Source organism: Bombus pyrosoma, linkage group LG7 (assembly GCF_014825855.1).
Source record: "Bombus pyrosoma isolate SC7728 linkage group LG7, ASM1482585v1, whole genome shotgun sequence".
Taxonomy (NCBI): Eukaryota; Metazoa; Arthropoda; class Insecta; order Hymenoptera; family Apidae; genus Bombus; species Bombus pyrosoma.
In genome coordinates, this window is record NC_057776.1 from 18,479,751 (window position 1) to 18,505,350 (window position 25,600).

General features: G+C 37.9%; 1 protein-coding gene across 16 annotated transcripts in view; it reads right to left on the bottom strand.

The window, feature by feature from the left end:
- Window positions 1–25,600, bottom strand: part of LOC122568968 (glutamate receptor ionotropic, NMDA 2B) — a 349,490-nt gene that overhangs the window by 110,602 nt on the left and 213,288 nt on the right. Inside the window, exon 1 of one of the 16 annotated variants that reach the window (XM_043729361.1) lies at window positions 16,828–18,199. The exons of 14 other annotated variants lie outside the window; for them this stretch is intronic. The gene's annotated coding sequence lies outside the window, so the exon portion shown is untranslated. Of the gene's footprint in view, window positions 1–16,827; window positions 18,200–25,600 lie in introns of those variants that run through there. One more of the 16 variants, XM_043729365.1, reaches the window with a different exon arrangement.

The following is a 25,600-nucleotide window of genomic DNA, read 5'->3' on the forward strand; positions in this document are numbered from 1 at the left end:
CTAGTCAAGATAGCAAGTGTTAGCTAGTTACATCGTCATCGAGCTTCCTTGTTACAGGTACGGTACATGTTGAACTTCGGCCGTCGGAAACAGCAGATGCAAATTAGGGAGCTCGATGCCGGCGAAATTTCGTTTAGCAACGCATTAATTACCACGACCGCGAGCCCCCGTTAATTTTCCGTTTCGAAACCGTTTGACTGGTTGCTGCATTCAAAATTTCACGAAATTCGAGGCAAGGTGTTAATATCCGTGAATTATCTGCTTACAGGAGCTCGAAGAATCGCCCTTAGTAATACTTTATTCGTTAAACTGAACTATCAACCGAGTACAACCTGTATTTATTTATTTAAAATTCATGTAGCCTTTTATGTCAAAATTCTATTTAAAAATTCCTCTTTATCGCAAGTTTAATCTTAATAAGTCTTACGAGCAGATATGCTAAATAGGAAATGTTAAACGTGGATGTTGACTCAACTGGCGAACCAATGACGGCTTTCCTCCTTTGTACAGTTTACATAGCCCACGCAAAAGTTAGCAAAGGGTGTGTAATAGGCTCAAAGGAAATTTTCGTTTTCATCGATCGCCGATATATTGATGTATCGATGTATCGCATTGTGTGTTTGTTACTATTGAACATGCAGAGGTGAATGCCTAGCAACGTATCTGGCAGACGGATACGCGATTCGATAAAGTCTATACATATAATAAAGCAGTAGAAGAGTTGTGCATGTACATTGAATGAAAAAAAGTAAATAAAAAAAGTTATTTAGGAACAGTTCATAAGCCATGGATCGGAAAAATTAATTTTCGAAATTTTTATCTGTCTGTTATTTGGCCTCTTTTTACTCGCATCACGTAAAAGCTGTTGAACGAATTTTGATAACATTTTTTGCTCTATAGCTTGGCAAAGAGTGTCTGGGAAAGGAAATAGGGTTCCCGATCCGTTTTGTAGAAGGTGAGAAATAGCCTGGCGTCTGAGTCGTATGCGCTCCCACGTTTGCTAGAGGTCAAGCAACGATGGTTATTGCTTACGTCGTTTTGTTCCGAAATCGAATCTTTTTATAATACAATATTTTTTACAACGGGGAATAACCTAACTGTAAGCGACAAAATACGCAGGTATTTCGTTCATAGAAATTCGTCTGCTTAAAAATCAAAGTATCACACTTTATAAATCATGAGTTCTGATTTCGACGAGAGATCGGATCAAATCGGACGAAGGTCTGAACATTTTAAAAATAAGAGTCCGATGTTCGTGTCTTAAATCGACTATTTAAACAACTGATCGAAAACAATATAACAATAATAGCAACTTCTCGTAATTTATCGGCAGAGACCTAATAAAAGGAATTAATTATAGAATTCGGTAGCAGAAGGGACTTAACCGTAGCTGTGCCGAATAAGAGGCTCCGATATCGGACAACTTGGTTGGAAACGCTGACGAGGCAGAGTAATACTGCTTAACCGGGGAAATCAATTTCGCGGAGTGCAGCCGCTTGATGTTTTGATAAGGACACTTCCGTTTTAAACTGTTTGCGCAACTTCGAAGGTTGCAACATTCGCAAACTGGCCCGAAAAATACGTCGGAACGTGCCGGAATTCTCGTTCATAAATGTATGAGAATAATTCTACGCAAACGTGGAACGACTAATGAGCGGATCTTGGCCATGCCAAGTACTTAGTTCAGCGTGAGCGGTTTATGGTAAGCGTTTGGAGCGATGAAATTGGTTGTGAATAATAGAACGTCCTCGAGCTTGATGCGATAATGGAATGAAAATATAGAATGCCTAATTGTTAGTCTTGTGAGAAATATGTAGATACACGTAACATATCAAAATTGTCGATTTTATAACATTCTAGAAGAAGATATTTGTAATAATCCTTTCATCTTTGGTTTTCAAGATAGAAGAAAATATATCAAATATATAAAATTTCAAAAGCAAATTTACATCGCAACAAGGTAGTGAGTAGACTGGGATATTTATACATTTATGGAAAATTCACGTGCAAAAATGTACTTTATACATATTTACGCACAACGCGCGATATTGTATATAAAGAAATACAAAAATTATGTATGCAAAATAAATGTGAAATTCATTATAATAATTAGAGGATGAAATAAACCTCTTTTTAGGTCCTTTTTCCTTAATCGTGTCAATACAATATGAATTTGAATAAATATCCGTAATTTAGTAATGAATCGTGTCTAAAATCACCGTGTAGAATTAAATGTAAATTATTGTATTTATCAATATTCTACCATATTCGTGAAATTAAACATCAACTGAACATTAACATACCATATTCACGAAAATAAACGTAATGATCAAAGAGTTTTATTTTGTAATACAGTAGAGTCCCCCTTATCCCAACACCCATTGTCCGAATACCTTAATATCCAAGCGTTTTATTATCAGAACGCTCTATTATTCGTACGTAATACTTCCCAGTAAGGGATATCGTTTTCCCTCCCGAATATGTACATATTTTATTAACGTTCGTATACAATATTCTTGCTTTCATTCGATCGAATGAATTCTGATTTTATACGAACTTAATATGAAACTAATAGCGTCGTAACTATCGAAACGAAATGAGATACAATTAAAAAACTCGAAAATAGTATAAGTGCAACAAAATTAATAAAACAGCATGATGTTGAGAAAGCCACAATCGCAGACATCAAGAAACAGAAATATACGATACTAAGAATTATGTGTGGTACGTAGAATAGTCTAATGCCGGCAACGGTGGAAGAACCCTAAATATACTGATGTATGGAATTTCAATTTCGTTACGATAAAGAATAATAATATCGATGATTTTACACAAATGGAGGCGGCAGACGAAGGTGGCAACGAAGAGGTGTCTTTTCGTGTCGAAGCATTCGTGGCATTCGAAAAGGGGCTTGAATGCTTCGAAAAAACAAAAAAAAAAAAAAGTAACACTATGCAGATACTTGTTAAAGTTAAAAAAATTACGTGGCTCAGCAACCAGAAAGATGTGGAATTCATAAATATTCAAGGAAACTATCAATTAATCTTAATCTATATTTGAATATGAAATGAAATTTCATATGAGACAAATGATTGTTCTATTATCCGAAAATTTCATTATCCTCTTTCTCAAATAATCTGTAAAATTGTATTTGCAGTGGATTTGACCTTAAAGATACAGTAGAACGAACAATTATCATTAGCTATGGTATTCAATCGTTACCTTTTAGGATAATTCCGTCTTTTTCCGGTTCGTTTTCATTAAATTTGTTCACGTCAGGACAAGGTGTTTTTTGCTTTTTGCCTTATCGCCCTGTAATTTTTAATTTCGTCCCATTAAACTTCAATGGGACGAGTCTGCCGTCTCGATTTCCATAAGTTCTCTTATTTATGCATTCTTTAATCGTACCCCGACCCCACTGGAATGGCAACCATCAAATTCCTTTGCACAGTTGAAAACGAGGGGAGGACTCATTAAAATATTTACACCTTTCCCTTCCACAGATTCGATGGAAATTCTTTTTAACGGGCCATATACTTTTTAATAAAACCAGCTCGATGTGTTTTAGTTTGGAATTTTATGCGTTTTTATGTCGTAGCGAAATTAAAGACTCAAGTTTTTTATGGAAATTTTACAGACATCTTATTCTTTCCAGCGAAATGTTCCGCCATTTATGCGGCATTTTTCGGTAACGTTAGACCCCGCGCGACGTTTCAAGCTCTTTAAACAAGATTCTCAAAGCGTTTGTTCGTGAACGCAGTTCTTTAAAATGGATTCGATCCGCGTCAATCCTTGTTCTGCCTGTCACCTTCCGATTGCGACTTTAAGCTACAAGACTCGGTCTTTTAAGGCCACACCTTATCGAAGGACGATTTACCCTTAACGATCTGCTATTATCTAAACTTTTCAAAGATCATCTCCCATAATTATCCAATCGTTAAAATTTACGACTTCCATGTGAAATGTTTATATGATTCATATTTTATCTTAAGACGACGATCTTCTCGTCGACGAACATTTAGATAATCTGCTACTATCGAGCTATCCAACCTCTTAAGACTCCCAAGATCGACTTCACCCAGGATAAAGGAAATTTTCGAATTTTCATACAATCGCATACGAGTTAACAAGGAGCGAGTCCTTTAAAGAGTTAGAAGTCAAGCATGCGTAATTATCCAATGGCTAAAATCGACTATTTCCGATATCGATCGCTTTTATGATCTCCACGTGGTTTCAATTTATTATACGAAATAACTTCCAATAATACGCCGGTATTTTCAATGTAGGCCTCCTCGCCATCGTATCGTTTTGTCATTTGCAATGGAAAAATTCCAATTAAACGTTGATCCGTCGGTGATTTCACGATTTGCGCAAATATCGGAACTGTCAGCCTAAGCACGATTAATAAGCGAGCTATCGGTCGCCATAAAAGAGCAGAAAAGAAGAAAATAATCGTTCACGTAATTGCAGACAGAAGGCAGAACGACGACTTGACAGGTTTTAATGACGGTGGGAAACACGACTACGATTGAACGTAATTATTCGAATTTGCGTTCACGCGCGCAAATCTGACATCTCATTAATTTCCCGTTTGCCATGTTTCAATGAAATCGAATTGCTTCTCGCGAATGTAACTTTGTAATTTAGCCGATTCGGACGCGTTTCCAGTTCATTTTCTTCGGAAATTGTCGTGAAATCGCACGGGCGAGTGATGCAGTTTCGCGTTTCCTGTGCCGCAATTTCGACCGACCATATGCAAACGATAAATGAAATTTGATCCTTACGGTATTACATGACTTTCGAATTATATACTCGAATATCTGTATCTCAAATATCCTATTTTATTTACACGCTACGTACTCCGTTACTGCGAATTATTGATATATCGCTGTATTGGAATTTAGCAATTTCGTTCTATCAATCATAAAATGTTCAATTTTAAAGTAAAAGGAAAAATTATAACGAATTATAATATCAGTCAATATCCAATATGAACATGTCTTAGTTGGAATTTTTACATTTCAAACAATCGCAAAATACGTAACGGAATTATGGAATAAGTTTAATATAATACCCCACAGAGTGGCGTATAGTATATAAAATCACCGCTTACAATAAGGTCACAATTTTTTATTTTTCTTAACCATTTATATACTAATATAAACTTATATTACTAATATAAATAATAAGGCCAAAGCAAGTAGGAGGTTCGAACCGCTGTCCTAAGTGTTTGCAGTCAGCTACAGTAACCACATAGCCACCGTCGTCCGCTGAATTACGGAATAATTTTCAATATTAAAACCAATTAATTAATAATTGATCACAAGTTTTATTATTAGCTCATTCTGTACCTAGTGCTACGATATTATATTTTCTATCTAATATCATTATTTCACTCGTTGTAACTGTAAACATTTTTAGAACAGTGGAAATGAAATCTCTGAGAATTCAAATTGCTTTGCCGAGTTTCTTTACGAAAGAAACTAATAATGTGTTTGTTAGGATTATACGTAAATGAAAGAAATTTTTCAAAGAAGAACGTCTCCAGTCTGCAGGAAACATTTCAAACCAAAGACGTACGCAGGCTTCTATTGTGCTGTAATAGCTGACTGTAGTGCTACAAAGCCTCGTGTACATTACAGTGAATATCGTCAAGAGCGAATAATACGTAGATAGCCGTATTAAAGCAAAATGATGAGTATAAAGAAATACAGAGAAGTTTATTCTACAAAGTTTACTCGAAACGTTTCAAAAAAATTTCACTGAAATTTCGTAATTAAAAAACGCATCGTTTTATTTCTTTGCGTTTCAGCTTTAATTACAACGAAGGCTATTTTCCACATTTATTTTCTACACCTATCTTTTTAATTTAATATTATTTGTCTCTGTGTCTTGTGACGCGTTAATTTAACAGTAAATATTTAAATACTAAATATTTGAATAGCAAATATATTTGATTGGGAAATGATCAAATATTTAATCAGTTAATTGATGAATTATTTCCAAACCTCCGCAATATCTATCATAATATAAAGTGAACAAACAAGAAGTATCCGTTTCCCCTTCGAAAACGAAGATTTAGATAATCTATGCTTAATGACTCGGCCTTTATGCGCTATTTCCTTCGCGACACGACGCGCGGAAATGGAATTTCATGAGGCCGCAATAGATTTTGTGTACATCCGTGGTAGGCAATTACGAATCACATCTTTCATTTGGAACGTTCCTTCCCTCAAGCGTTTACTCGGTATCGCTGAGAACAACGAAGACGACATATTTCTCCTGTAACGTTAGATGACCCATACCACGCATGCATCCTCTGTACCATAATTTATCGCTCAACTTGGATCATCGTAAATTCAGGACCTTCGGTGCTCGAGGCGTTTCCTTTTTCACATTTTTTAAGGAGAAAAATATTTTCAGATTATCAGTTTTTACGAATGTATTCATCGACCTTTTTCGAAACGTCGCTTTTTCAAAAACTTCTAATTCTTGTTTGTGACATCGTAATATCTTTATAATGCAGCGTTTCATTTTCGAATAGAACAACCTTTCCGATAACCTGGACACTGCACTTGTTCCGAGCAGTAAATATCCATTAGTAACGAAACTAAAAAATTTATTTTCAAACCGCAAAAGAGCAGTAATTCAATTCCGACTCAACTATAGTAGGTCGGTTGAAGAAAAATAATTAACTGTGGAAATGTACGGGAATTAATAGATACAGATATTATGTGCGCGGGTAAAATGAAATAAAATCGATAAAAAATTCTTGTTCGTGAAATAATTTTACGAAAATGATTTTTCCTTACGTTTAAAATAAGTATCCTCGCGAGATTTATGTGTACGTTGTAAAACCACAAAACTTGTCCGAGGAATGGGATTAACTTATCCCTGAGCGAAAGGAGACCATTCGCCTACCCAAAGTGCAATTAAAAATTTTATCACTTCCCAAGGGCAAATTACAGCGAAACATTAACCACCAAGTGTCGTTCAGGGGTCGTCGCTGAAGTACCGAAATATTAAATTCATCCACTCTTCTCCCTCTTCAACTAAACGTCCTTCTCTCTAATTTCACCCTCGTTTCGATGTTTACGTCATCGTCTTGTCAACAAAAAGATGAATAAAGAAACAGAGATTTGAAAATGGAGGACAGACATCGATCAAGGAATATCGATCAATATTATAAACTTCGAGCGAGATATTGCTATTGTATAGTAACACAAATATTCGCAAATCATTCGCCTGTGGATCAACGAGTGGAAATATATTGAAAAATAAAAATTCCGTAATATCTAGCTAGATGTACTATTTTTATCATTTTACGTTCTGTATTAACGTTTATCACTTGCTATAGCTCTTACGTTATGTCATATACCGTTTCAAAGAAGCGAAGGAATTACTTTTCACGTATGACGTTATCACGATTTGTGAAAATTATTGAAAGGTGGATGAAAAAATATTCGTTTCGAAATTTCAACCGTAATTGAATATCGCGATAGATCGCAGCTGTTGATCGATCTTTGTGGCAGTTTTCAAGTATCCAGGAGACGCTAGTTAGCATGCGACTTGAATCCTGCACGTTCAATTGTCCCCGTTCGTTAATAACTGTCCGTTCCATTAACGAGGTGTTGAAATATTTGCCAAAATGGGGTCCAACCATATCGTCTTCCTGCCAAATTAAAATTCGCCTCGTGTCCTCGCGAACGTTATGTACCTCGAATTGGCCAAGCACGAATGAAGATAATTCCAGAATTAGACCGATCGTCCGTTCTCTATATAGTTTACTCCATACTTTCTGTGCGCAAAATTACTTACCGCACGTGAACTCCAACGAGATTGTTTGCTTTAGATACCTTGAATTCACTTTTGGTAATTGTTTTCTAAAGAACGTATCGCGGTCTTCCTTTTTTTTATTTGCCATACGAAGGAAAAAGAAAGTTACCGTACTGAAGAAATATTTTCAAATTCACATGACCTTTCCGCTTAAAATAATCCCAAGTGTTGAAGTGGTATTCGCAAACGCGAATTTTCCACCTATGCCGTGAGAATGAGAGATAACGATGTGGTATAATAATCTGTGTTAAAGTTTGACAAGCTTTGTTCTTACTTTTTTGCTGTTAGTTCAACAACTGCGAAATACACAGTTCCTAATTACATTACGAAAGGAATATATAATAATAATAATTTATCATACGAATATATCATATGAAAAACTGAAATATACAGATAGAGTTTTTATTTTAGACATACGTTAAAAAATAAATAAATCAATCATTCATTATATATGCCTCTGAAAACTGAATGAGCAGGTTGCTCTGTAACGCGTACGCAATATCGAATGAAATACACGACAAAAGCTAAAAATCACAAAATTTTGAAAAAAGCTTAACAATTGCAGCAAAGTATACACACATGTATAAAATAGTGTGTTAAATAAAGAAATGTTGTGCGAATATTATTTGCTAGCATGCAAAATGGGCAGCGGAAATTCGATCAGCGATGAACGCGTTAGTAACTTCCACTTCATTTTAGCGCCAGTTTTTCTTTGAATCCATATGCATCAACGATAGTGTACATTATCGGTTATTTCACGCACGCTGAAAATGTCGACAGCTTGAATAGAATATGCAGTGAAAACAACACACGTTGAACGAATGGAACGTGTTAAAAACAAACGCCTCGCGTTCGACGCACAGACGACAGCAGTCTATCAGTATAGAATGTAACGAAGCTTTCGCTTTAATTGCAATCCGTTCCTTTGTCCCTGAAATGCAGGCATCTCGCGAATCTGTTATAAAACGTCCAGGCTAACGGTGACGCTGCATTACAATTACAATCTCGAAAATATTTGCGAAGAATCCGCGACCGATGTCCGCGTACGATTGCCCCTTAAAGGACTCCGCTAACAAGCTACCAAACAAATTTTACGCAACGAAGATGAAAGTAAATAGTAGGGCGTTCAATCGATCAAACGCTGACTATGTATTTATCTAGGTTTTGGCGAATATTTGCATTTATTATGTAGCGTATAACTATGTACGTCACGTATAATTTTAAACAGGAATTTTCTACGAGTGTCTATCGAGAATGAAGGAGTTTCAAGTGTTAAAGACGCGTAGATGGACTTATAACATCTGCTTAAGATTAAATCTCGTTCAGGTTAACCAAGTTGTCTGAATTCACACGGCTTGAATTCAAGCAAATTTGAAACATCTTGACCAGTGTGAATCTGTTATTTATTTGACTCCAAGTATTCCTTTGAGTTTCTATGTTCTCGTTAATCTTTCATTAACAAAGTTACTTCAAGTCAGCTTAAATTCAAACAGCTTAATTAACCTCGTTTGAATGAGACTTCAGATAATTTTATGGTCGTCTATGAGATTCTAAACGTCTAGTTTAAAGCGACCGTAAATGTACTTCGAGGATGTCCAAATAATTTGCCTCGAACGAATGGAAGATATTATAATATAGAGAGACAGAAAACGTGCAGATGTCAAGATATACATATTCCGTGGAACATAAATGTCTGATTTAATTCTTCAATGATAATCATTGATCTTTGGATTGTATATGGTCTTTGAATTGTACTACGTTTAGGTGCGTTGCGTTATATTCTTACGCTTCGGAACTGTGTTCGTGTCGAAACCGTTGTATATACCTTCGTTTTCATACTTCCCGAGATGTCAGTATACTACACTCGAAGTATTACACGTAAACGAGCATTTCCCGAGATCTTAGCTTTCGTAAGAGGAATCACGTATATTTGCGGTGACGCGACAATTTTCGCCGGTTTTCGTGCGCGGTCCTGTTTGTCAACTGTCGGGTAAACGCGTCAAATATTAGTTTCCTTATCGCGTGGTTAATCCATCGTGCCGCTTAACATGCGGACAGAGCGGGCATTTGTCCATTTATTGACTGTGTTTCGATTTATATCATTTACGACGAGCGCTAACCATTTGTATATGGATCATTTCCAAGCAACAGGATTAAGTTTCTAAATCTTTTAAAAAGAGATGTTACTTTAAAAACGTTACCTTACAGACGAGCTACTTCGCAATTTGGAAAGTAATTGTACATCAATATACATATATGCTAGTTATTTGCAAGCGCAAATTAGAAATTTGGTACAAGTGCGTTTCTTTCCAAGAACGAAATAAATTTCCCATGAATTTTCAAAATTCTACAATTACGCCTCAGTACGATGTTTCAATATTTACAAATGAAGAGTCACTCGTACGCCATATACTGCGCGAATTAAGCTTCAAGGAAGAGATATTAACCTTTACAACCGGCAGTTACACCGATAAATTCCAGGGCACTTCTCTGCTGTTGTAATCTATAGCTGCGTGCTGCAGCTCTCCATTAACTCGATCTCTTTTATCAAAATTTACACCTACCTATCATTCATTCGCAACTTCAAAATAGTCAGTAAATCAAGACCTCGGCTTTCATACAAACACCATTTATTCTCTGCTCTCTGTTTTTACCGAACGATTCCGACATCCTACACGAAAAACATCTCCACCCTATAGAACTCGCTCTACACCCACCCATCACGGAATCCTCTCCTTTTATTCGGTCGGGGGAGAACGATAAAGAAAATTAATTCGTAAATCATAGGTAGCAAGTGTGGGCGAAAGAGATTAGCTCTTGAGCCGGAACAATTTTTCCTCGAGCAAACAGGTTTGGTTCGGTCGAAGGCCTATGAAGTTGCGACGAATCGCAAGGAAGGAACAAGGGAGGATCAAAGGGCGAAGAACAAAGGGTCACGTGGGTACGAGATCGATGGCATTTCTCCGTCGAGAGATTAATCAATGGCACCACGTTGGTCACACATTGTTCCCTGGTCACGAGAAAATCTTAATTTTCCCCAGTCAAAGACGCTCCTCGCCCCTTTATTAGCCTAGGTGCGACGAAACAGGACTCGAAAGATGTCACGCGACGATAGCATGCGTTCCACAAAGAGATGTTTTCGTGGTAAAATAGGGACAAAACGTCTCTTTTCAAACGGAAAAGCAGGCAAAGGAACTGTTCAATGTTCGTCACTGAAAATTTTTGGTTCGATATTGGGGTCTTTTACTACAACTACGGAGAAAGTTTTATGTTGCAAATGCGGTGGAAAGAAAGTTTAAGATTGACACATACATGCGAGTACTAGAAACTTTGTAACTGGATGCTTCTCGCCAGGTTAGTAACAATCATCTATTTTGTGGCAAAAATAAGCGGGCAGCTAGCAGAAATAGATATCAAGTCCTTAATCCTATGCTTTACAGTATATAATAAATAAAACTTAAGTATATAACACAAATACCAGATCGATTAAGCTTCACTGATGTATAATGATGTATAATTTTTCTTGTCTATTTATTTTTTCCCCAACTGTTATTATTTACGTCCGTTCATTGCTCTTGTAAAATAGAATTCTAACATAATATCTTTTAAACTTACTTTTCACCGTCAATGTACCTCCGAAGCACGAAACTTGGTATTATACCGAAGAAATCTAAATGAAAGATACAAGAAAAAGAAATGCAAAAGAAAAAAGAAATCTTTGTCGGTACATTCTATCAAAAGTTTCCTAAAATTCAGTTGTAAATCTGTAAAATTACTATGATGAGTTAGTTCATCAAGATTGACCATTTTGACCATTTTACTGGTACTAGTGTTAATGGGCCGACGGGGAATTACAGGATCGCCTCTATTTGCATAGTAATGTGGCCTGGTTCGCGATACTGGCAGCTGTTCTAATTGAATTTAAATGGAAAGAACTGTGTTACTGGGGAAGGACTGAGCTCCGTGTGATTCATGGGGTCTGCATGGGGTTGTTTAGGCGAATGGTTTCAGGATAATTTTGCGGTTGGTTGATTATATGGATTCGTTGATTATACGAAAGCTGAAAAATTATAACTTGGATATAAAGAGGATTTGTCGGCAGTATATGGAGGTTTCTTTCTTAAAAACGGCGGTAATGTATTCCTATGAATAAAAATAAAAGGAAAGTATCGGATAAATGTAGACTTATTAGGAAATATTGCAAGAATAAAAAATAATAATGAACTGCTTTTTGCTGAGCAGTTATTCCTACGATATTCTAAATAGAGCGCAAGGTAGCTAATTATAGTTCGACATAGAGTAGTTTTAACGTGAAAGTATCCTTGAATATGAGACTAATTTTAACAGAGTCTTGAAGTCTTGATCGAACAGAAATCAGGGAACTGTGATTTGCATAAATCGGTATTCCGCAAGTTATAGGGACAAATATAGCAATACAGTAGGTAAATATACCGTAGAGCAAATTTAGTCTGAATTAGTATCTGCGAGAATGTCAATCGTTTGAGCAGAATCTTGTACTAACCTCACGATTACTCAGAAATTACGAAACAATGTAACGTTTAAAGATTTGTATTTCAAATACAATATATTGCTACGAATAAGAGTCCTTTAAACTTGAGTGCCAATAATATAGAGCCTTAAATCCGGTCCTTAAAGTGTTACAAGAAATCCAGAAAATCGAGACAAAAAGTTTCCAAATAATTCCATTGATTTTTTACGATATTCTTTCTCTCTGAAACATTTAATTAATATTTAAATGTTCTGAAGCATAGCATGCTCCATGCTTCAAATCGTAAGCTGTTAACAGCTGTTGCACTCGTGTTTCTCTCTTGACAGATCAAAGTTAATCTGCTAGGATCGGGTATACTAATAAATATTTGTAATTCGTGCAGAAATTTCTCGAGGCTAGCGATTTCGACGAAAGACTGACTCTAGCGAACTTGTCTGAGGAACGCTCACGTCAAATACGAGATATGAACACAAACCTTTAGGGCATCGAGTAACGTTCTAGACAATCTGATAAACAAATGGTCAAAAATCAAAAATCATTTTTGATATTTTCAATAATTTGAAAAATTGCCTCTATTCGATTGATCCCTTAAGGAAATCTAGTTTCGAATTATAAGTCTCAAGTTTATTAAGAATTTGATCAAAATGGACAAAGTTCTGAAAGTAAGATACTAACTTTGGATCTTCGATAGTCTTCAAAGGCCTCGATAATTCAATGGGCTTGCTCTTACTCAAACTAAATTTTAAATGAACCGAATCTCAAAATCTTAAATCACAATTTTGTCGACGCAAAGGACACAAAGTTTCAGAAATAATACACGAATTTCACAACTTCTATCGTTACGCATTCCACGGTTTCCAATCAAAGTCTACGGTATGTTCAGTTTCGCCTTCATTTTCGACCAATGCGCAAGCCAGTGGAAACATAAATTGTTCCGAAGCTGGCACGAGGTTCGCGGACAGGAAGGGAATCCTGTTAATTAACTTTCCGGCACAATGGCGGACCGGAACTTATAACGGGGCATCAGGTGACCGACTTTTCGTCCCCTTTTAACAAAGAACGCTGACACCGAAGTGCAGCGGAAAACGCGAGGCGAAAGTAATGACACCGCGACGGAGGGGATGAAAATGAATCACGGACGAGGCACGCTCCATTAAGGATGTTTACCGACTACCGGAGTCTGTGCTTAATCAATGCATCTTTTAATTAGACCCTCGTTAACTCTGTATCCGTCGCGTCGATAGGGCAGTGGAATCTGAAAGGTCTGAAAATGTTCAAGGTTTGCCGAGCGGTCAGTCAACACGTTTGACTGAACTATATAGATTACGGTTAGGACGACTAGATAGAAGTCGACTGAGCGAGCGGTCGGCTGCAGAGAAATTTTAGTAAGTCGCTTTGTGCAAATGCAAATTTGGTCTACCAGCTCAGTCGACCGCCGATTAAGGGCCGAGTGGCAGAAAGTTTTCGTCTGCGAACACAAAAACTTAGTTGTGTACGTTAGTAAAACCTAGTTGTATTCAGTCGATCACCGAATGCAACTTTTTAGATTTCCTAGTCAACTAGGATTCTGTAACTCTTTGGTAGTCAACCGTCGATGAAGCTAGTCGATCAGATTTGCATTTACACAAAGCGACTTACTGAACTTTTTCGCTAGTCGACCACCCAACCGACTCGCCTGCAGTCGTTCTTACAGTGAATGCGTACGTGGACGAACTGACATTCTGGCGAATGAAACATCTCAAGATTATAATGCATACACTCATAAGAATCGGTAGCCTAGATACTGTATGCTAATTTTTATATACAGCGTCGTTAGCAGATCAATTAACGAACAATTGTGAGCAATTAAATACGTTTATTGTATTTATTTGTTACGATGTATTCATTAATATATGAACATATCTAATTGTTTTGAAATATTAATACATTCGCTGTAGATCGGATTCCATTTTTTACAATGCTGTACGTTGACGAAAAATTTTAATACGGTACAGTATATTGTAAAACTTTCTACATGCGTTTAATATGAATTATAACGAAATACTTTTGCATAAATTCGGGCTTTTCAATTCACGTTCAAATCGATGTCATGCATTTATAATCTAAAAGTATGTACTCACTCGAATGCATGTCGTATGCAGCAAACATATTGAATTCGTTAAAACAGTAGTCCGCACAAATACGCATGCACAGTAACCGTTGCCGTACGCGATCGACATCTGTGATACGATAAATTTCTCTTTGATCCGGTAATTCGCTTCTTTCAAGAAACTTTCAACTCGAACGTTCGATAAAAGAACCAGAAGGACTGTACTTCTCCAAAGATCCTACTTTTCAGAAAGCTCTCGCGTAAAGTCCAGTAAAAATATAGTATAGTCTAGTCAAATGGAGTAGAGGTGGCACGATAAATCATCGTTCAAACGATATGACAGGGTTGGATGTGACACGGCATCCACAACGACACGGTGTTGAATCCAACGAGAACAATGTCGGCAATAATTTCGTAGATTTGCGTCGCACTTTTGCGCCGCTGCGCCGGATGTTAGAAAAAGGCGAAGAACGATGAGCGTTTAGCTCGACTACTTTGCGCGTAGGATTGCTGCGATCGAGTGGTTGGATTTGCTGAAACGTTATTGCGACCGGTGTTTAGAAGCTTCGTATAATTCATACGTTTCCTTAACTTGCACGAGAAATCACAGAGTCGAGGCTGCAAAAATATTTCCAGATATATTCGAAGTAGATTTGAAATAGCTGATGCGTATGACGGTATAAAAATGGAATGAACTTTCCTTTACGAGAATGTAGGAATGAAACGTGGATTGAAATTCTCGTGCGGGCGATTTCGTTTCCAAGAGGAAAGTTACGTTTGTCTTTGATTAAAGTTTCAGCTGTATCACAAGATGACTAGCTTTGTTTCATTCTTATTTTTACAATCGGGTTGAATAAAGTGTACCCTATCTAGGAGGAAGATGATGATTGAAGTAAATTAATATCTGTAACGTACTCGAAATTGTTCAATCGTGTACATTCAGCGAAATATGATTTATCAAATTCTTCATATTCCTAATACTTGGTACTTTTCTTTACACTTTGTTGCTACTTTCGTTTTTTAACTAAATAATATAATCCATAAATATATAAACATGTTATAATATCGTTATTAACTGGAGAGTATTAAACATTAAAGCATCGTTCAATTATCGGGTAATCAACAAAAATATCAATAAAAATAGTTAGCGTAAAATCTCGACAAAAGCTTCTACGGTTAAAGTTTCTGTAAAAAAAAAAAAAAAAAGAGACAGGAACGCCGTTCAACATGTTTTCTACACGCTCGATCGGATGATCTCCTATTTTTGCGTCTATATCGCAAATTCGAGGATTCGTTACTAATTGTTCGAGTCCGGCCGACCTAAATAACTTCTTGCAGCCATGAAATCCCGAAAAAAGACCTATATATGTTCGGGAGTGGACTCGTGAATTTTCGCTTTTCCATTCATTCGGGCGGCCCTTTCGGTCGAATCCACAATTATAATCGCAAATTCGAAGGCCGCGCCCCCTTTCTGATGTAAATTCGCCACCGTTTTTTAGAGCGTGACTGAGATGCCTAACGGCTCTCTAAGGCTGATTTATAGGCAAGATACACACGCGATGGCGTAGGGTCAAGTGCTTTCAAACCAGGCGTGTAGCTACTTCCGACCGTTCGATTGTGATGTACAGAGGTGATGGAGTACGATTCGACGATTTAACGATTTCACGGTTGGCCTGTTCGTTCCATGATACCATTGTGTTTGTTCTCGATAAACCGGCACGAAACGATTATTATCTCCCGTGGATCTCGATTATCGCGACCGGCAGCGTTTCTTTCCTGGCACCGTTTTTACAACGATGGCCTCATACGCACACTACGCACGATAAAACCGTCGAAGAAAATAATAATTTCATGCGGAACTTACGAGCTATTTCGACAATTTATGCCAACGCATGCTCGTATATGTCAGCGCTGCTATTTCCAAGTAAATTTTTGCCGCGACGCTAATTCGTACGCGTATCTCGCGTTAAAATGCTAGAAACAAGCACCGTCTGACACCGAACATTTTACACGCTGAAACGTTTTTACTCGCCCAGCCGAGATAACGTTTAGTCTTGCCGCATTCCGGGAGAGCTAGAAGCCCAAGAATTTTTTCCACGACCTGTAACCGACTACTAGAAAAATAAGTAGCAGAGAGCACCGTGCCACGACCCAATGAAATTCATGTTCGCGCGGCGATCACGTAGCCGGTTTTAGAAGCGGTAAAACGCGGGTTTATTCCACTAACGTTCCACGACGTGGTATTCGACATTAACCTCGGTATTAATATTGCACGAGACTTTCGGAGATGACAGAATCGAAAGAAATTTAACGCTCGTAGCATCGAGGATATTGTTGTTCGAGCCTCCTAACGTCAAAGAAGGCATTAGACGTACGGGAAACTATGCCACACCTGTGACGTACGATCGTCGACTAGAAACATGTTGTAGAGATCAATGCAGGAATGGTCATACCCCTTACACGATGAAAATACCTCTTGTTCCTTGCAAGCGGGTCGTCCATAAAATTCGTACGACATACCCCACACAAACACTAAATAGATCTCTGTTTCTCTGGCAGTGATATCCGGGGACGATTGCCGTCGAGTAATCGAGAAACCCAATTCTCATACGTTCGCCCGGCGAGTGTCAAGGTTCGACGCTTTGGTAGTCGATCCACCCTATTCCCGGAAGGAAATCAGGCCATCCTGAACGACGATTGTAACGTGCACGCTGTCCGCTCATCGGTCGAGTCTTCGTAAACACTGGCAAGTTTCGCACTTGGCCCTCATAGTTGCACGAACAATAGCGGCAGATCGATTAACGACACTGTACGCGCCCGTAGAAACGACCGAAGGTGTCCATCGGAATGGAAAATCTCATCGGATTCCTCGAAACGAGATAATCTTCTTGATTGGCTGATCTTGACACATCGATTGTCATGTCCATTTTGTTGCGATCTCTCAGAGATAGACTTTCCTACAGGGACCTTCCTTTTTCGTAGACTCTTCTTTCGTTCATTTTTATCTCCGCGTCAAAAACAACCGATCCCTGTGCACTCGACCGAACATCGCGTTCAACTGACCAAGCATGCGGCTCCCAGCACATCAATTTCAATTCTCCCTCGTCGATCACCACGCACCGACTATCTCCACCAGACAGACAACCAACAGAGACAGAGGTAGTTGCACGAGGCACCCCTCGTCACCTAGGAGTATCGCCGACTACGGCACGCTCCGCTCTCCCCTTCTTTCGCAACCCCTCACGACGATCACGTGACCGGGAAATTTTACTGGCGCAGCGGAATCAAACAACTTCCTGCTACGATTCGCTCTTCGACTTCCTGCGATCCTATAATGGATAGTACCACAAGAGTCGGATATCACACCAACCCTCTCTCTCTCTCCCTCTCTCTCTCTCTCTCTATCTCTCTCGGTCGACTCGTCGATCAGTCCATCGTCGCGCGAACCAACGTTTCGAGTCTGAAAACTGACAACCACCGGCACGTCATCGTGAGCACTGGCTGTACTAGAAACATCATCGATAGTTACAGGCGACGTTGCTCTTTCGAAGCACTTTCACTTTTTTCTTGTTTTGGCGCGTGTACCGCGAGGCTGCACGTGCACCCACGGGGGTGTCTGCTTCGTAGCCGCCGTTCCCCGTGTGACACGTGTCACTGCGCTCTACCGCAGCAGAAAAGAAGAACGGCCTGTTCTGTGTGCGTGCGAGAAAGAGAAAGACAAAGATAGAAAGAGAAGGAGAAGGAGGAGGATAGGAGAATGACAAACGCGAGACTGCACGGCGGTCCGTGGACGGAAGACAGACGCGATGGCGTTACGAACGGAAAAGGAGGGAAAGTGTGACAAAGGGGGGAAAGATAGCGACAGGAAGAAAAAGAGGAAAAAAGGCGGCTACCAGCTCCGTAGCCTTCGATTTTTAGAAGGAAAGTGAAGGCTGCAGACACCGCCCAGCTAACCGCCCGGGTGTGCCAACGCGAAAAACCACCCCCGTAGTGTGCTCCACAACCGATGCCCCGAATTCTGTCATTGCCCATGCGCATGGTAACCTTGGTTACCGCGCCCAAGCGCGCCAACTGTCGCCCTGGTGGTGGTCCACGGCACTATCACTATACCCTTGGAAAAGTTTCACGCACCCCGCCGATTCCTATGAGACGAAAACCGTGCGCGCCCCTGCGCGTTGCTCCGTTAAAGGGGCGGCGCGGCCGTGCTGATTATTTTTTCAGCGGGACGAGTTCCTCGCTGTGCCGATGAGTCAGCGATACGGAATTAAAGCCGAGAGGACGGTTTAGGGATTCTGCGAGAGACGTTGGATTCTGACATATGTCAATAGGATGTGGAATGGAATTTCAGGATTGCTTCGATCGAATATTTTCAGGGAAATTTTGTATAGTGTGTATATCGTCGCGTGTATTATCGCGTGTGAATTCAAGATATATAAAAGAATAAAAGTATAATAATACTAGGTTGAGTAGTAAGTTTATTTTCTCTGAAAAAAAGGCACGTCAAGCGTTGCTATTCTCATGTGAAATTTATCTAACCAAGGAATAATTTATTTATCTTATTTCTTTATACACGTATCTTTACATTCTTTTTACAACTTTTGTAACATTTTTCGAGATGTATGTGTTAATGAACAGCGAATGAACCTATTGCTCAACCCAATAATTTCCAAGTTTTCGTGGAATTTGTAGATTTAGAGAGAATGCAATCGACGAACGTAAATTACTTATTCGTGTATTTACTAATGATGTATTTTAAAATCACATACGTGGTCCGTTGAGATAATCGTCGATTTTCAGTATTACTGTTTGAATTAATCGCGATGATTTTTGCATCGATGAAAGAATTATTTCATTCGCCTTTTGTAGTTTAAAAATTAAACGATCTAAAGATAAGGAGCTTTTCCAATAGTCAAAGAAGTCTTCGAGACTCAATACTTGATAAAACCAATTCATTCATTGCCTAATGAATTCTAAGAAGTCGATTTAATCACAGGATAGTATTTTGCTATTGAACAACGGCGAAGGAAGAAAGAAACAAAGTCACCGGGTTCTTTCACCTTCCACTTTTTAATTAAATTGCATTCTATCAAAAATAAATAAATACCTGAGTGTTTTTCAACGATGATGTATCTTACTTATGAATTAATAAATTAATTGTGAACGTAAATTATTGGAAATTGAAATTATATAATTAAATTCCTCGAACTTTCCAATATTATAAACCACATTCGACACGCTTCAAATATATCACAAGGATTAATATAATGCAAGCTCATTCGATTAAACGAATAAAAATAAAGAAAAATCTTCGTAATCTAGGAATAATCTAGCGTCATAAATATCTACTTCGCGTTTAACATATTTTAATTATATATCAATTTAATCTTCGCAAGGTCCTCTTAGCGTCTATAATTAAATATTTTCTCTCGTTCATACACACATTAATCTCCTTCCGAATTCATAAATTCTAGCAAACTCGATGGGTGGAATATTCGATATTCATCGATGTCTGATCAAAGTTTCGTAGTACCGGCCCATCGAATCCACTTTGCCAGTGGTAAAACGTACTCGAGTTTATTGTACCTCTTACTACAAACTGTAACCGATTTAGTATCTCCGATATTCAATATTCATCGGCTGTCTGACCAAAGTCTCCAGCTATTTACTGATCAAATTTGCTTGTTCCAGAAGATACTCAACCCCGTTCTCTATTTCTAACCGCATACACCAACCAGTTTAACATCTTTGATATTCGATGCTGATCAGGTCTGATCCAAGTCTGATCAAGATCTCGATCTCCTTACTGCTGCTATATTCATCGCTCCATCGTCAAACGACAGTCGATCTCATTCTACCTCTATAATCATCCGTTAATCGTAAATTCACGTCCAGTACGTTTACTCGTTTTGGAAGTTAGTCATTCGCGTCTTATTATCCTTACTAAGAAAATTCGTTGTTCCATCGTCGAGGAACACCGAATCTCATTCTATCTCCAATCATCCGTCATTTACTCGTTCTTGATAATATTCACTTATTATTGCATACGCGAATCTATTTAACATCTTCGACGCTTGATGTTCATCCAAGTCTGGAATATTATTATATGAGATATTATTCTCCTTATTATTATATTCGCTGCTCCGTCATCAAAGGACACTCGATCTCACTCTACCTTCAATCAGTCGTTAATCATCACTTTGTCTCGTACGTTTACTCAGTTTCGCCAGACATCCGGCAACGTATCGAAAGGTACGATCACGAGATATCCATTTCTAAAGCAACAACGGACGAGACGCAAGGTTTGCTCAAGCAAATTAACGCAAGCACCGCGAGAATTACTCGCGCATCGCGTAGTTTCCATTACTAGGCTTATAACAGATGTAACCTATGCGGGTGACGGAAACCCTCGACATTGTGGTTTTCCCCGTTCCTCTGGGATAAGTGCAGAAACGTTTTCACGACGGTGCAATATATGGTTGATCTCCGAAATGGTGAGGGATCAAGAGACTCGACCCAGTATTTGTTATATGGTATTCCGATTGATTCGATATCGTAAAAACAAATATAAGCCAATAGTTTCAAACGTTTTCTCTGCCTTGCTGATGTTATTTAGCTTCTTTCTATCCGTGTATCTAAGAAAATAATATATGTACGTATGTAGGGTACATACAGTTACCGGAATTTATGACACTGTGTGCACTGACAATGTTTTCAGATGTATCGATACTGTTTGCCTTCATATCTTATGCATTATATCGCGGTTACGTTATATATAATCTTATGTAACAAATCACAGTATGGAAAATAAGGATGTGAAACATCTGATAAGCGTGAAAAGTTTGTTCTATGCACGGGGATGTTAAATCGGCTTAATAATCGCGTTATTGGTTAATCAACTTATTGTTGGTAATATCGCGGCGATGCTTTCTTTTGAAAAAGTCTTTGTGAAGATTGAAGATAAAATTACCCAGGGAGATAGAAATTCTATTAATACAGTAAATTCGAAAGTACATCTTACCGTGTCATTTTCTACCGTAGCTACAAAAGCAGATTAACGTAGATCATGCCACAAGATGTCTCATAATTTCTGACAACAGTGAATCACTCTGATAGGATTTGTTTTGTCGACGATCTAAAGGCTGAATTCACCATTTCTAGTTAAGAGCTTTCACATTAGCCCGTAACAATGAAACCGTCTTATCAGATAGAAACCGTTCTACAGATGAAAGCAAATACATATTTCGGTAGTTGAAAATGTAAACGTTGAAAATTTAGCGACGTAAATTTGACAGTAAATTAAGATCAAAACTGACAGGCTAATTATTATTGTCCCGTTATGCACAACATTCTCCAAGCTATTTGTATGAAATAATTTGACAAACACCGTTGTGTTTCTGTACCATGCTTATTAATTTTTCCCCACCACAAGAATGATCTTTTTTCTTTGAACAGAAAATTTGTATTATAGTAAAAATCGACACAGCGAATAACTAGGCGGAATAATATTTACCGAGAAGACGTGAGATGTTTGATAGAATTCAGGGAAATCACGGAAATCAATACGCAGAAGTTCGTCACAGTGATGTTTCAAATGTCGGGAAACCACCGTTACAAACGAAAAAGAATCGTTGACGATGCAGCATCATTTCGATATTCGAATAAAAATTCACGATGTATGAGAAAAGCTAGTGTACCAACGTCATTAATGCAATACATAAATGACACGTCGCTGTGACAAAAACAATATCAGGAAGCCGTGGTGTCATGATTTATGTTTACAAAAAAATGGAAAAAAATATTCAAAGGGCGTGAAAAATATCAAAAAATATTCGCAAGACGCGAGGGAAATAAAAAAATATTCAAAAGTTACAAAGCGTGATACAAACGAACAAACTGGCAACGCGAATTTTCCATATAACGAAATTTCAAATCTCTGACCTGCAAAATTCAGACTTTTAATAAACATTATAAAGAAGTTCGAAAAGGCGATGAAACATGTAATAGTTGCGAATTAATTCAATAATTGACTGGAATAAACGAGCCAGAAGGAAATCCGGGAACGAGAATTGTTTAACCTTGGTTAAGTAGCATAAACTTGCTAATCCACGCGATATTGGTCGCCACGGACTCGCTTTAGCGCTAGCTCTGCTAACTTTCCGCAAACTTTTGAAGAACCCTGCGCTACGTCAGCTTTTCCTGTTGTTTTTAACGTTTCAGTTTCTGAACACGTTTGTACGTTCACGAGCCAGCGATTGAAACATTAAATAAGTTACTACGGACGTACTATGAAACGTAAACATTCTTCAAAATAAAATTGAAGAACGTGAAAATTTCGATCGACGCAAGTAACTTTTCGCGTGTTTCAGCGAAACGTTGTTATTTTTAGTATAATATTAAGTAAAATTTACGATAGTTGAGAAGTTGTATAAACCTTTATTATATGTAGTATCCTACAATCAGATAGCATTGCGGGATACTTTAAAATCATACTGATACGACCGATCGTACGACGGATCTTTTGCGTCGACCGCTATAGCGTAAACAGGAACTACTTTAAGAACGAGGAAGAGCTTAAAAGAAAACAAAAAGCATTATCTTCTTTCGCGGGAACTTGCTCCAACTTCCGAGACACTTCAGCCGAAGTTAGCGTCTTAGCGCTGTAGCGCCGTTAAATATTGTGCAAACTATTAAAAAATGGTAAAACAACGTAGCCTAAAGATAAACGACGACGTTGCTGATCTACATCACTCCATTAAGAAGCAAGCTCAAGAGTTACATAAACACAATGTTATTGAGAAACTAGGTAAAGTAAATAGCTTGCATATTGTTTTATGAAGGTACAAAAAAAAAAAGAAAAAAAAAAGAAAAGGATGGAATAAAAGATACCTTACAAGAGTCTGCTATGGAAGTATAAAAACGTAAAGAAAATTTCCATGATTTAGAAGATCTATATTTCATGGTCTTCTAAATATTTCAATTTCTTCAAACTTCATAAAATTGTAGAATCCAGCGGTACAAGAAGAAACGAGAAATGGATTGTAGAAAGAGTAGTAAAATCCTTAGAATTCCTTTTCTGTAGCAACAGTGTCAAAAAGAAGAATTCGACGATGTGAAATTGACTGGAAAAAATGCAAATAGAACGTTGTCTGAATCCAACGTTTGTCACTAACAGGTTAATAAAATTGAACTGCTTGTTCTATTTAAAGTTTCTCAAACAACCTATATGCTGCATACATCATGTAATTTTTATATCTATACTTCTCTTTCGTTAAATTATTCCGTTTGAAAAAGTCCTATTATAAACGCAAAGAAATATTCGCCCCGGTGGTGTTCCAATTTAGAATTTAATGAATCCAAATCAGAAGCTTACGGAATACAATAGAACACGTTCGAAATGACTTTTATAAATTTAGGTGATCCGTGGTTAATGCTCGATGACAAAGATAGACCGGAATTAAGACAGTTTCGATTCTTATTATGATAATAGCGCACAGCTATTCAACAAATCGCACTAAATCTATTACATTATGTATGTATGCTAGCCTACTGACACAGGGAAGTAATATGAGATGCCGGCAACCCTAAGGAAGAAGCCCAGCTATCGCGTCCTTTCGTACGCTACAAACACAATTTTTATGTTAATGTAATAAGAAGTCGTGTCGACGTCGAGGCGTCATGCATTTCTCAACGAACTTTCTTCCTGAAAGTTGAACCTCCTCCGTCGGCGGAACTAATAATCGCAAGATGCTGGTAAACGAGCATCTTTAACCAAGATCGAGCGTTCTTTGAAATTGTGATTAAGATAAATATAATAGCGGAAGTAGATCGTCTGTATCAAGAAATTCATCTTTGGGATTACTTCAGATTTTCTTATCTCGTAATGTTCTGTTCGATTACAAAAGTAGATTCTGGGATTTTCTGAACAGTGGAGCGACGTATCTCGAAGTTGCGCAATCAAAGAGAACCTAATCGCTCGGCGATAGAATCTTTAAGGTTAACAAGATGAGCTTATCGTTTTAGAGGAATCCATAGAAAATTTCACAAAGACTTCTACGAGATAGAAGAATCTGTCTTTTCGTCTAACGCTTATGAAATAATCGTGGAGTTTGTAACGAAGACGATCCTCGTCAAATTTTTCATCCTTTTACAGAGTAATGCATTCTATGGTGAATATTAGGAAGAATATTGCGAAGAGTGAACGGTGTTTCGATTTACTGTCGAACGAAAATTAATTCGATTCTATGAAAACAAACTCTGTCACGAGGTTTGCAAGTTCGTCATTTAAATAGATGCGATTCTTCCGCTATATAATTAAAAATATACTCACAATATTTTGTTTAAAAGGTTGAAATGTATCGAACAGATTCTTTCGCTTTCCTGGAAAAGACACATACGCACAAGGTTCGATTTGATCTTTCTTTGTTTAGTAGTCCTTAAATTATTCAAAACTTCATTTATAAAATTTCCATATTTTATATATTCACAACAAAAGAGGTACATCTATAAAGACAATTTCTTATTCAATCACCGAGAATTCATTGAAACTTCAAATCCTTCTTCTCAAACAGAAATGCAAAGGGAATTTCCATTAAAGGAACTAGAGACTTTTTCGATGGATCACGTGTACAGAGAAATCCATGGAAGGAGCAATATTCGAAACGAACAATTGCGAACCCGTGGAATTCCCTGCGACGACAGAATTTACCTTGTAAGCATCGTGGATCCCTCCCGAGAGTCGATTGTAGTCTCACGTTTCGAATCTCGCCCCTCGGGCTGCCAGTCCGTGGAACAGCTCGCCAGGGACTTTCACGCTACCGTAAGAAAATAGGGGTGTACTTTTATACGGCGTCGATGCTTTTATAAAGGAACGGAAAAAGGTAGAACGCTGGTTCACCAAGGGCAAACCGACTGAAACTCAAACCTTTTGCAGCCGAAACGCGATTAGTCCGAAGGAGTCTTCGATGCCTTTGGTCGCGATACTTATCGGGGTTGGATTTCTTACGAGAAAGAAAAGCGCGATTTCCTTACGAGAATATTCTATGACCGTCTTTCAGACATTCCTTTTGATCTCCCTTGTTTTATTTCTTCTTCTTACTTGTTGATATTAGACGTATAGTGGAGTTGTTTGTGATACTTGTTCATAAAGTGACTTTTCTACTTAATAT